General features: G+C 42.4%; 1 protein-coding gene across 1 annotated transcript in view; it reads right to left on the reverse strand.

Moving 5' to 3' along the window:
• Positions 1-12,335, reverse strand: part of TIAM1 (TIAM Rac1 associated GEF 1) — a 234,298-nt gene that overhangs the window by 158,923 nt on the left and 63,040 nt on the right. The window contains exon 3 of the mRNA XM_047795360.1: positions 11,591-11,768. The gene's annotated coding sequence lies outside the window, so the exon portion shown is untranslated. The remainder of the gene's footprint in view (positions 1-11,590; positions 11,769-12,335) is intronic.

Raw genomic sequence — 12,335 nt, forward strand, 5'->3', positions numbered from 1 at the left:
TATCATCGCACCTATATACACCTGAAAGGTACTTCGACGCCTGCGTGGTAGCAGGTGAAAATGAACATCATCTACTGAGATTACTCATGCGGAGATGTGAAAGAAGAGCATAAATAAGATCATTAGAGAATTACCCTTTGTTCAGCAGTAGCTGGCCACTGGGCATGCCACACTGTGGCTTTCATAGAGCTGGCAATCCTTGTCTTCCTTCTGAAACTCAGTGGTTGTGTACGTAACTCTCTACTCCTATCCATAAAGTGAAAACTCTAACAGAGTACAAACCAAGGTGTCTGCCAGGTGAGTAGCTTTCTATTTGAAATTACACATTTCCAAAAACCATGCAAAATTCAGAGGAGCATTTGATAACCTCTCTCCCACCCAGTGAATGGTTTTCTGTCTCATTCTGACTCCATGTACACGTCAAAATCAATCAAAGATGGAAACACTCAAGATGTAAGTCCAACTCTTCCTAATAAATCAAAGTCAGGAAGTGAAGGGGCTTTTACCTTTAATTCCACAGCATTCTGACAAACCCTGATTTGGGGGTTCTCGGGCAAGGGGGTGTGAAGTGGGCGGGTGGAAATGGGCAAAAAAATTAGAACACCATCCCCCACTTAGCAGCAAACTAATGGGTTTATTTCTGGGAGCAAATCCAATCTGAGAACATTAATCTGGTACAGAGTGCCCCTGCGAACAGAAATTCACATGATGAAATCACTAAGTGTGATTCAGCCTTTTGGGGCTACCCAGGTTAATTCAAGTCCCTCTTGAACACTTTCCCAGTGTCTCTCACTGATCTGAGGACCGTTACCCACAGTGGGAAGCAGAAAATCCTCAAAGTGTGGGAGTTCCCACTGTGGCTCAGCAGGTTAAGACTCCAACTACTATCCATGAGGATGGGGGTTCAATCCCTGGCCTCGCTCAGTGGGTTGAAGGATCTGGTGTTGCCGCAAGCTTTGATGTAGATCAAAGATGCAGCTCAGATCTGGCGTGGATATGGCTATGGCTATGGCTACAGCACAGGCTGGCAGCTGCAGCTCTGATCACCCCTAGCCTGGGAACTTCACATGCCACGAGTGAGTCCTACAAAGAAAAAAAAAAGAAAGAAAGAAAGAAAAAAGGAAATCCTGAAAGCGCGACAAGTGTGAATCTATTTAGCTTTATTCTCCTTGCTCTGCAATGAGGTTTCTCTGGACCATTCACATCATATACCCTTCAGATACACACATGCAAATGGCCAGAAAGGAAAGAAGAATAAACGAGAGTAGCTGGAAACATCTCTAAGCTGGTCCTTTCAACCACCTACAGAGCCATTCATTCAGAAGATGTGTACTGAGCATTTACTGTGTTCTAGAAGCCACAGAGGCAACAGAGGACAAAAGACACACATTCCCCATAAACCGATATTCTGGCCAGGGAAGGCATACGATCAACAAAAAAGTGGAAGACACCAGAGGGAAACAAGGAAGAAATTGACTGCGACCGTTCCACACAGTTTGAAACACCCTGCAATATAATATACCTTCACACTGATCGGGAACCATTCTATGATCCCATGCTCAGTCTCAAAGGTTGCTTAAACGCCTGCAAGTACATCTTTACTAAAATGAAATTCGTGGCAACAGGAAGGGAAAAACCTCCATCGAATGTTCCGATGAGTTCAGAGGTGACACATACAGACTCCAGATGTTAAGCTGTTCCCACACTGGAACATTTCCTACCAGGTCACCCATCATGTGATTCTGAGCATAAAGTTTCCAAGAAAGCGAATCCTCATTTTTACTAGTAGCAAGTACACGTCAAAGCAATAAGTTCACGCCTCTCTGGCTGGCATCTTGAAGAGGCAAGGAAAAACAAAAAAAAAAAACACAGAAACAACTCAGTGTAGGAAAATGAAAAGATCTACTGTCGATGCCTGATCATTTACATTACCTCAATTTTTTGTTTGTTTGCTTGCTTTTTAGGGTCACACCTGTGGCATATGGAAGTTCCCTGGCTAGAGGTCCAATCGGAGCTGCAGCTGCCAGCCTGTACCACAGCCACAGCAACACACGAGCTGAGCTGCATCCGCGAACTATGCCACAGCTCACGGCAACATCGGAGCCTTAACCCACTGAGCGTGGCCAGGGCTTGAACCTGCGTCCTCATGGATCCCAGTTGGGTTCCTTACCACTGAGCCATAATACCAACTTCCTGTAACTTGCATTCTTAAAAATACCTTGGGCTACATTTTTGCAAGCACCTAAGTAACACCAAGGGCCATGACCCGTTTCTCAGAGTTCTTGACCTTTTTTTAAGTATACATTAAGATACCTGGATACAACATATACTAAGGATACAACAGAGGACAAAAGACACGCATCCTCCATGCTCAATAAACTGCTATTCTGGCCAGGGAAGGCATATGATAAACAAAAAATGAAAGACACCAGAAGGAAACAAGGAAGAAATTTACTGCAACATCTATGTTTTGCCAATAAATAATTAAAAGCTCGGAACAAGTGTCAGCCACAGTCCCACTTTAAGAACACATAGATTTAAAATTTAAAAGAGGGAGAGGATGATGGTGATAAAAACTGAGGTGAAGAAAGGCAAAACTGTCACCTCCGTTCTGCCAGAGTGTGCCCTCCTCTACCATAGATATCAAAAGTTTGCAAATAGAAATTGACATATTCTCAACAACAAACTTCTGGATTTATGATTATCTCCGCCAACAGAAAACGAATCAAGTTAAAAGCCTCTGGAGAGGTTGCCTAAAGGAAATAGCCCCAATCTTAAAGAATTACAGCAGCCTATGCATCACTCTGTTATATTAATAGCATGTTTAGTAGCAAGCTTCTTTGTAGCCAGCCAAGGTAGGAAAGAAGCCATTTTTATCTTCAGAACTAGAATTGAGGAATGAATGCCAAATCTCTTAAATCCTACCCAGAGAAATTCTCGGGGGATGATCTCAGCAGAGTCCACAGAAAGTTTGAAATAACTCCAATTAGGAGGGGGAAAAAAAAAAAAAAGGGACTGCGGTAACACTGCTTCATTTGAAAGGTTTATAGGGACTGCGGTAACACTGCTTCATTTGAAAGCTTTTCCCCAAACATTAGTGAGAACCATGAAGGCTCCTGTGGGGTCAGGTGAGAGAGCCTGTTCTAACATAAAGTGTGAAAAGTTACAATGATTTTTATTTTTTCCATTATAGCTGGTTTACAGTGTTCTGTCCATTTCCTGCTGTACAGCAAGGTGACCCAGTCACACATACATGTATAGGTTCTTTTTTCTCACATTATCATGCTCCATCATAAGGGACTAGACAGAGTTCCCAGTGCCATACAGCAGGATGAGCGTGAAAAATCAAAATTGCTCATTGCATACAACAGACGCGACATCCCCTTTCAGGAACAACTCATGTCCCATAAGCAACCCCCAGAACCCTGATACTTGGAAAGTCTTGGTCCTTTTCACATACAAGTGTAAAATGCCAGCTACTCCCATCCTCTTCATTTCCCACCTGTTCTTTTCTACTTATTAACGCTTATCATTTTTCAAAAATGTATTTTATTGAAGGATACTTGATTTATAATGCTGCACTGGTTTCTGGTGTTTAGTAAACGGATTCAGATATATATATATATATATATATATCTGAGCGTAAAGATATACATATATGTGTGTATGTGTGTGTGTGTGTGTGTATGTGTATATCAAGAAAGGGAATCTTCATTTTTACTAGTAGCAAGTATACTTCAAAGCAATAAGTTCAGATATATTCATATATATATATTAAACTGATTCAGATATATAGATGTATAGATATATACACACAGATATATGTTTGTATTTTCTGGAGGTAGTTAGTGGGAGGGGTATTAAGCAGGAGGCAGTGGCTCTTGTAACATAGGAACAATGCTCCTTTTTTTTTTTCTCAATTTTTCTTTTTCACACCACACCTGTGGCATATGAAAGTTCCCAGGCTAGGGGTCAAATTGGAGCTGCAACTGCTGGCCTACACCACAGCCATAGCAAAGCCAGATCCCAGCCACATCTGCAACCTAGGCCGTAGCTTGTGTGAATGCCGGATCTGTAACCCGAGCAAGGCCAGGGATCGAACCTGCATCCTCATGGATACCAGTCAGGTACTTAACCCGCTGAGCCAAAAGAGGAACTCCAACAACTCTCCAAATTTAAAGCTCAAGTCTTGGACTTTCTTTCTAGCGGTCTAAGATCTGGCTTCCTGGCCTGCCCCAGGGCCTTTGCTCAAGCTCATCCCTCTGTCTGCAACCCTCCAGCTTTCAAGCAAGTACACTTGGCTCACTCTTTCCAGTTTGTTCAGACCTTGACTCCAATGTCACCTTCTCGGAGAGGCCTTTCCTGGTGTCTCTGTCCAAAACGGCAAACTTTCAGAACTCAACATTTTTACCCCTCTTCTCTGTTTTCCTTTTCCCTCCTTAGCATTTATCAGAGTTGCAACAAAAAATATATATATTTTGCTTACTTATCTTTTTTATTCTGTATCCTTCTCCGCTAGAACCTAAGCTTCAGGGAGCTAAAAGTTGGCCAGTCTTGTTTATTGCCACATCCTTAGTGCCTAAAACATGGCCTGAACAGCAGTAAGGGCTCAGGAGAAAAGTCCTGAATGAATGAGTGAGAAAATAAACGTTCATCTAGAACAGAAAAACTCAAACTCATACAACCACAACAGAAAATAGATGAGGAGTTCCCGCTGTGGCGCAGTGGGTTAATGATCTGGCTTGTCTCTGTAGAGGCACCAGTTAAGACTCCTGGCCCAGTGCAGTGGGTTAAGGATCTGGCTCAGATTCAATCCCTGGCACAGGAACGTCCATTTGCCACAGGTGCTGCCGAAAAAAAGAAAAAAAAAAAAAAGGTGTGAACGAAAAATAATAGATGTGGGGGGAAAAAAAAAAAAAACCTGAAGTGAACAAGGGAAACTAGAGGAAACACATGTTGGTCTTAAATACGCCAGCTCTTCCACAACAGAATGCCTAGAAAACACACTGGTTTTCAGTCCATCTGCTGCTCTCTGGGTTCCGTTCCACCTGCAGACATGCGTGGGTCCCCCCTTCCAGACCCCTGGTGTGGGATCATCCTGATGCAGGAGCTGAGTTGAGGGGTTTGGGTCGCCCTTCTCCACAGCACTCCCCCACCTCCAGTCACCAGGGCAGAGAACGAAGGCCTTGCTTCTGTCTCGGTCCACTTAATTCTTGCCCTCAACCCCCACCATTCCTCCTCTTTGTGGAACTATCCCATGCAGAGGTTTAGGAAAGGGGCTTGGAATTGCAAGGGCACTGCTCCTCCTCATCAAAGTAGACAGCGCAGAACTGTTGCGGCTGAGATGACCCAGACACTATGGGGGCAGGGAGACACAGTGGCAGGATGGTCAAGGGGTCAGAAGAGGTCGGAAAGCCTCGAGAGTCCCAGGGCGAGAGACGAAGGACCCTAGAGGAGTGTGACCCTCTCATTCTTCCCAGCACCACGATCTTTCTCTGTCAATGATGAGTTAAACTTTGCAGGTCATGACAGTAACTTCCTTTAAATCCTGTCACGTGAAACACACAGCTCAGTATCAAAAAAACAAACAACCCAATCAAAAAAACGAGCAGAAGACCTAAACAGATATTTCTCCATGAAGACAGACATATGGCCAGAAACCACATGAAACGATGCTCAACATCACCAATGATTAGAGAAATGAAAATCGAAACCACAACGAGGTACCACCTTACACCACCCAGAATGGCTGTCATCAAAAGAGTCTACAAACAATAAATGCTGGTGAGGGTGTGGAGAAAAGGGATCCCTCTTACACTGTTGGTGGGAATGTAAACTAGTACAGCCACTATGGAAAACAGCGTGGAGATTCCTCGGAAAACTAAATACAGAACAACCATACGATTTAGCAATCCCACTCCTGGGCATCTATCTGGAGCAAACCGTAATTCCAAAAGACAAATGCACCCCAATGTTCACTGCAGCCTACGGACAATAGCCAAGACATGGAAGCAACCTAAATGTCCATCCACTGAGGAATGTATAGAGTAGATCGGGTACATATATACAACAGAATATTACTCAGCCATAAAGAAAAGAATGAAATAATGCCATTTGCAGCAACATGGATGGACCTAGAGATTATCATACTAAGTGAGGTTCGTCAGACAGCGAAAGACAAACATCATGTGATATCACATATATGTGGAATCTAAAAAAAGGATACAAATGAACTTAGGGCAGCATAGAAACAGACTCACAGACATAGAGCACAAACTTATGGTTACCAGCCAAAGGAGGGTGGGGGAGGGATGCTCTGGGGGTTTGGGATGGGTATATGCACACTATTGTATATGGAATGACTGGCCCACAGGGACTGGCTGTGGAGCACAGGGAACTCTACCCAGTATTTTGTGATATGAAGAAAGAATCTGAAAAAGAATGGTTTTTTGTTTGTTTGTTTTTTGTCTTTTGCTATTTCTTTGGGCTGCTCCCGCGGCATATAGGAGGTTCCCAGGCTAGGGGTCGAATCGGAGCTGTAACCACCAGCCTATGCCAGGGCCACAGCAGCTCGGGATCCGAGCCGCGTCTGCAACCTACACCACAGCTCACGGCAACGCCGGATCCTTAACCCACTGAGCAAGGCCAGGGACCGAACCCGCAACCTCACGGTTCCTAGTCGGATTCGTTAACCACTGCGCCACGACAGGAACTCCCTGAAAAAGAATGGATGTGTGCGCATGTATAACTGAAGAGCAGAAATGGTCACAACCTTGTAAATCAACTATACTTCAATAAAACCTTTAAAAATAAAAACATTTAAAAAAAAACACAGCCAAAGAGTTAAAAGGTATCTTAAGGAAATCTATCAGCAAACACAGTCATTAGAATGATTCATGTAGACATCAGGAAGGTCCTTTCCCAGGGACTATTTTTACAGCTTTATTAGCCTACTAAGCCCTACATGATAAAATGATGTAGAACTTTCTCACACATTGAAAAAAAAAATCAAATTACTGGCTTTGGTAGTTTACTGTAATGATGTCAGACGCAACCATTAAGGTAAACTAGGTGAAGGGTATATTTATGGTGCACGATTTCCTGTGAATGTATAATTATTTTTAAATAAAAAGTTAAAATACAGCCTTCACCCTCTGGAAGATTCTGGTTACGTGAAATTTTTGTTTAAAAGTGAGGAGACTTCAGCATGAAATGTTTCTGAATCCTCCTTTTCGACTAATTAGGAAATAACAAAGAAATATGTATTGGGCATTGCCTAACATAACATTATCAAGGAAATACAAAACCAACACAAACCAATGGTCCAAAGTGAGATTAACTAGAGAAGCAGAGTTAATTACCTAGGGATAGACAGGGCTTCTGTCTTAAAAAGGAGTGACCAAAACTGAAATGCACCACGACCAATCTTTTCCCAGTGATTAACACAATGGAATTTAAAACACAATGGAATATTACCCTGCCATTAAAAGGAAAGAAATAATGGCATTTGCAGCAACATGGATGGACCTAGAAATTATCACGCTAAGGGAAGCCAGTCAGACAGCGAGATACCAACATCACACGCTATCACTTACATGTGGCGTTTTAAAAAAAGGACACAATGAACTTCTTTGCAGAACAGATACTGACTGCCAGACTTTGAAAAACTTATGATCTCCAAATGAGACAGGTTGGGGGGTGGGGGGATGCACTGGGGGTTGGGGATGGACATGCTATAAAATTGGGTTGTAATGGTGGCTGTACAACTATAAATGCAACAAAATTCATTTAAAAAAAAAAAAAAAACCTCTGGACTCTGTGGTATTTAAAAAAAAAAAAACACTCTGTGGCATTTCTGGAGCATTGGGATACAGGTTCGATCCATGGCCCAGTACAGTGGGTTAAGGATACTGTGTTGCCCAGAGTAGGCTGTAATTGCAGCCTGATGTGAACTCAAAAAAAAAAAAAAAGAGAGAGAGAGAGAATAAGTATTTGGAGTTCCCATTGTGGCTGAGCAGATTAAGAATCTGACTGGTATCCATGAGGACGTGGGTTCAATTCCTGGCCTCGGTCAGTGAGTTAAGGATTTGGCATTGCCATGAGCTGTGGTGTAGGTCGCAGACACCCGCTCGGATCCCACGTTGCTGTGGCTGTGGTGTAGGCCGGCGGCTACAGCTCCAATTGGACCCCTAGCCTGGGAACTTCCATAAGCCGTGGGTGTGGTCCTAAAAAGACAAAAAATAAAAACTCTGGACTAAAGTAAAAAGCAACCACCCAAGGATTCCAAAGAGTAAGCCAAAGCAAGTGGATGGGTGACAGGAGTCAAAACACAAAGAAGCCACTCTAATAAGAGTGAGTTTGCCATTTTTGTTTTTAATTATTCTAAATTCTCTTCCAGCCTCACATGGAGGGTGAGTATGTGTGTCCAGATTCAGCACAGGCAGCAAAAACACCCGAGACACACCCTGTCATTCTGGCCAAAGAAACCAAGAATAGTGGTCCCTGCAAGCCAAACAGTGAAGGGCATCTCAGAGAAGAGGAAGCGGAAGGAAACAAACCATCTAATGCTGTGTGTAAACCTACACAAGTCCAAGGCTCACCCCTCAGGAGCACATGCTTGGGATTGACCTAAAGCAAGACAGCAAAGGTGTTGAGAACCGAACTATGAATAAACCATAGCCGACCATCCAATCTAGCTCCTAGGGGCACACGTGTCGGACAAATCCACAGCAGCAGAGCAAAGGCTTTGAAAACTGAACTGACATCAGGTGCACCACCTATGAGAGGTCAGACCGAAGTTGACACCTGAACCTAGGCAGGTTGTTTGCCTGGTAAGACAGAGAGAGAGAAAGAAAGAAGGAAAGGAAGTAGGGAGGAGGAAGGGAGGAAGGAAGGAAGAAAGGACGGATGGGAGAGAAAATTCAACATACTCTGGAATATTTTCACAGGAACTACATCCTCCCAACATAATACTCAAAGTGTCCGCAATGCATTCCAAAGAACCAGGAACATCCAACCAGTTTTCAGGGGAAAAGACAATCAATAGAGGCCAAGCCCAAGGGGACCCAGATGGTGAAATTACCAAAGACTTTTAAAGCAGCTGGTGTAACTGTGCTTTCTGAGTAAAGGTAAACCCTCTTGAAATAAATGACAAATTGAACTACTTACAATGTCTATACACGATCACAGTGAGCATCAATTGCTATACATGAAATAGAACAGAAGTTAAAAAGAATGGTAAAACCTGCATGATCCAAGACATAGCATATAAGTTGCATTTTTAATCATACGAACACGAGGCTTTTCTCAGTACTGCATGAGAAAACATTCTAGTTAACAGAAAACCACCCATGATTAAAGTCTCTAGGCAGGGAGAACAAAGAAAAATACTCTTGTAACTACAGATTGTTCAGAGAGAGAAAGAAGATACAAGGGAAATGAGAAAGAACCTTGTCACCTGCAGGACAAAGGCAGTTATGACATCTTCATGAGATCTTCATCTCATCTAATTCCCTAGATGAGACCAGAAGTTCATGAAGTACTCCAAACTGACAGCAGAATGCCCCACCCTTCAGCTGGACAGGAAGGCTCCCCATGGGGGTCAGCCTGCCAGGGCTTGCCCGGTTCAGGAGTAGCTAATCAAAAAGACAATTCTACTATTTGGCTCAAACATCTCTGGAGCAAAATTCTTCTTATTCTCAGGAAGTAAAAAGTTACATTTGAGATGCCCATCCAAGAGAGTGGCTTTGAGAAGATAAAAACTTTCAAGATGATAATAATATTTCACTTTCTTTCTCTTTCTCTCCCTCTTTCTCTCTCTCTCACACACAGAATGAATGAATGAACGAATGAATGAATATATAGACCTGATTAAAAATATTTTTAAATGCTCATTCTAAATAGAATGATTACAGATAATTTGAATTTTCAAAATTACACTTTTTTTGTATGTTCCAAAGTTACTAGATGAAAGCTTAACTCATTATTTTTATTTATTTTTATTTTTAATTACAGTATAGTTGACTTAGAATGTTGTGCCAATTTCTGCTGTACAGCAAAGGGACCCGGTCATATATCTACATACATTCCCTTTCTTATATTATCTTCCATCAGGGTCTATCCCAAGAGACTAAACCTGTAATTCATTTTAAGGAAAGAAAAAAATAATAATAAATGAATAAATGGTTTAAGTCCCTAGGTTTCTTGGATAACTGAAGAGAGTAAGGATGTGGGCACTACACAAACAGCTATAACACAACAGCACCAAACCCACACTTAAAACAGATGGCTCAGGAAAATTACCTAAGATAAGGAAAATACTATCTATCTTGGATTTAATCATTCTTTCTCCACGTTCTAATGGCTCTTTGCTTGACCTCCTCATGTGTCTGCAGCATGGCTATTTGTACACTGATACCCTAGTCTGGCTTTGTATATATACTCCGTTCCTATTTTATCCTAATCTCCCAATGACAGGGACATGGCATTATATTGGCCATCTAAATAAGCTGAAGTTTCAGTACAGTTCTTCTCAGTGGGAATGCACATTACTCAGATTGCCCTACAATAGGGGTATTTCAAAAATATAAAATATTAGAGTCCATCTGCAGGCACAAGACTCAAACTCATAGTCAAGACAGAAGTTAAGTATTAAAGCATGGTTTCTCTTATTGGCAACGTCAACGTGAAATCTGAGCATAAAGTATCTCATGATGGATATAAATTATAAGTATTATTAATAAAAGGTATCACTCCCTGGAGGCATTTAAAAGCTTATTAAAATAAAAGTAATGATTACCCTTCTACGACTTGAAAACAGACCACCAAAATTGCAAGAGCAAGGATGAAATGTATTTATTTCAAAGTTAAATTTGAAGCAAAAATCACAAGACAACAGATTGCAAATTTAAAATTAGATTCTAGTGGGAGGGCTTGGTTTCAAGCCTGTTTTTCCCCTACTGGAGGCTGAGCCTGAAGACAGGGTAGGGGGGTTGGGGTGGGGGGGGGGAAGAGCTAAGATTAAACTGAGACAAAGTTCTAAAAGTTTTTGCTAAATCGTTACAAACCCATGAAAAGCGTTCTGCCAAGTCACACACAAATACCCCTAACACAGGAGACTAGACAGGAACGTTTGGTAACAAATAAAAGATGATCTTTGATTGAGAGATTATTATTTTGACGGTATTTATTTTGCTCTTTAAAGACTGCCGAAACCAGACACAAAATATATCATTGTTTTGAGGGAAGATTTTTGAAGCCGGGATTTGCCTTTTTCAAATATAATCCCATATAAAGATGGTAAACCTCAGGAATAAATTGAAAACATCCCAAGGGCAATTCACAGGGGGAGAAAGATAGATGCCTACCTTTTTTTCTTTTTCGGTTTTACTGTTAATACTTTTGAATTGTCAGATGGGCGTAACCTTAATCCAAAAAAAGGGACTCCAAAGTCTTTTTCCCACGAGCTAGGTACAACAGAGCACTCCCAATTATCCTAAAATATATCTGCCTCGCCGCCTCTGAAGCATTACCATTAATTCGTGGGGATACATACAGGCTCAAACACACACACACACACACACAAACTCACCTTACAAGGCAACAGTGGTTCCCAGCCCAACTTGCCCCGAGAGCACTGTGGCATTTAGATACTGAACTTGGAAATGGTGTCAGGATGAACAGCGACTGGGCCTGGGAAATGGATCAGCACCTGCCCCTCGGGGTGGCCCTCACAGTCTCATTGGAGTTGATGAGAAGGCACCAAAAACCTAAAGAGGACAGAAAAGGCAAGAAAATGGTCAGCCAGAACACTGCAAATAGGAATCTTCTATTGAGCCCATTTATGTCAGTTCTCCAACATCCACAGAGCTCACCCCCAAATCAAGCAATGCCACATGGAGCCACAGGCAGAAAACGACAGGCATCATCAGACACATCAATAAACAAAGCATACAGGATATTAACATTTGCGGTGATAAACGGCCCTGCACACTAGGTTCTTTTATCATTGTAACTTTTCTCTACAGATGAAGGTATGCGATCATAGAAACAGGTTACTGTGGAATGATGTATGTCGTTCCCTCTTTTTTTTTTTTTGTCTTTTCTAGGGCTGCACCTGCAGCATATGGAGGTTCCCAGGCTAGGGGTCTAATCAGAGCTGTAGCCACCCGCCTACCCCACAGCCACAGCAACACGGGATCTGAGCCGCATCTGCAACCTACACCACAGCTCACGGCAACGCCGGATCCTTAACCCACTGAGCAAGGCCAGGGATCGAACCCGCAACCTCATGGTTCCTAGTTGGACTGATTAACCACTGAGCCACGACGGGAATG

Source organism: Phacochoerus africanus, chromosome 1, assembly GCF_016906955.1.
Source record: "Phacochoerus africanus isolate WHEZ1 chromosome 1, ROS_Pafr_v1, whole genome shotgun sequence".
Classification (NCBI taxonomy): Eukaryota; Metazoa; Chordata; class Mammalia; order Artiodactyla; family Suidae; genus Phacochoerus; species Phacochoerus africanus.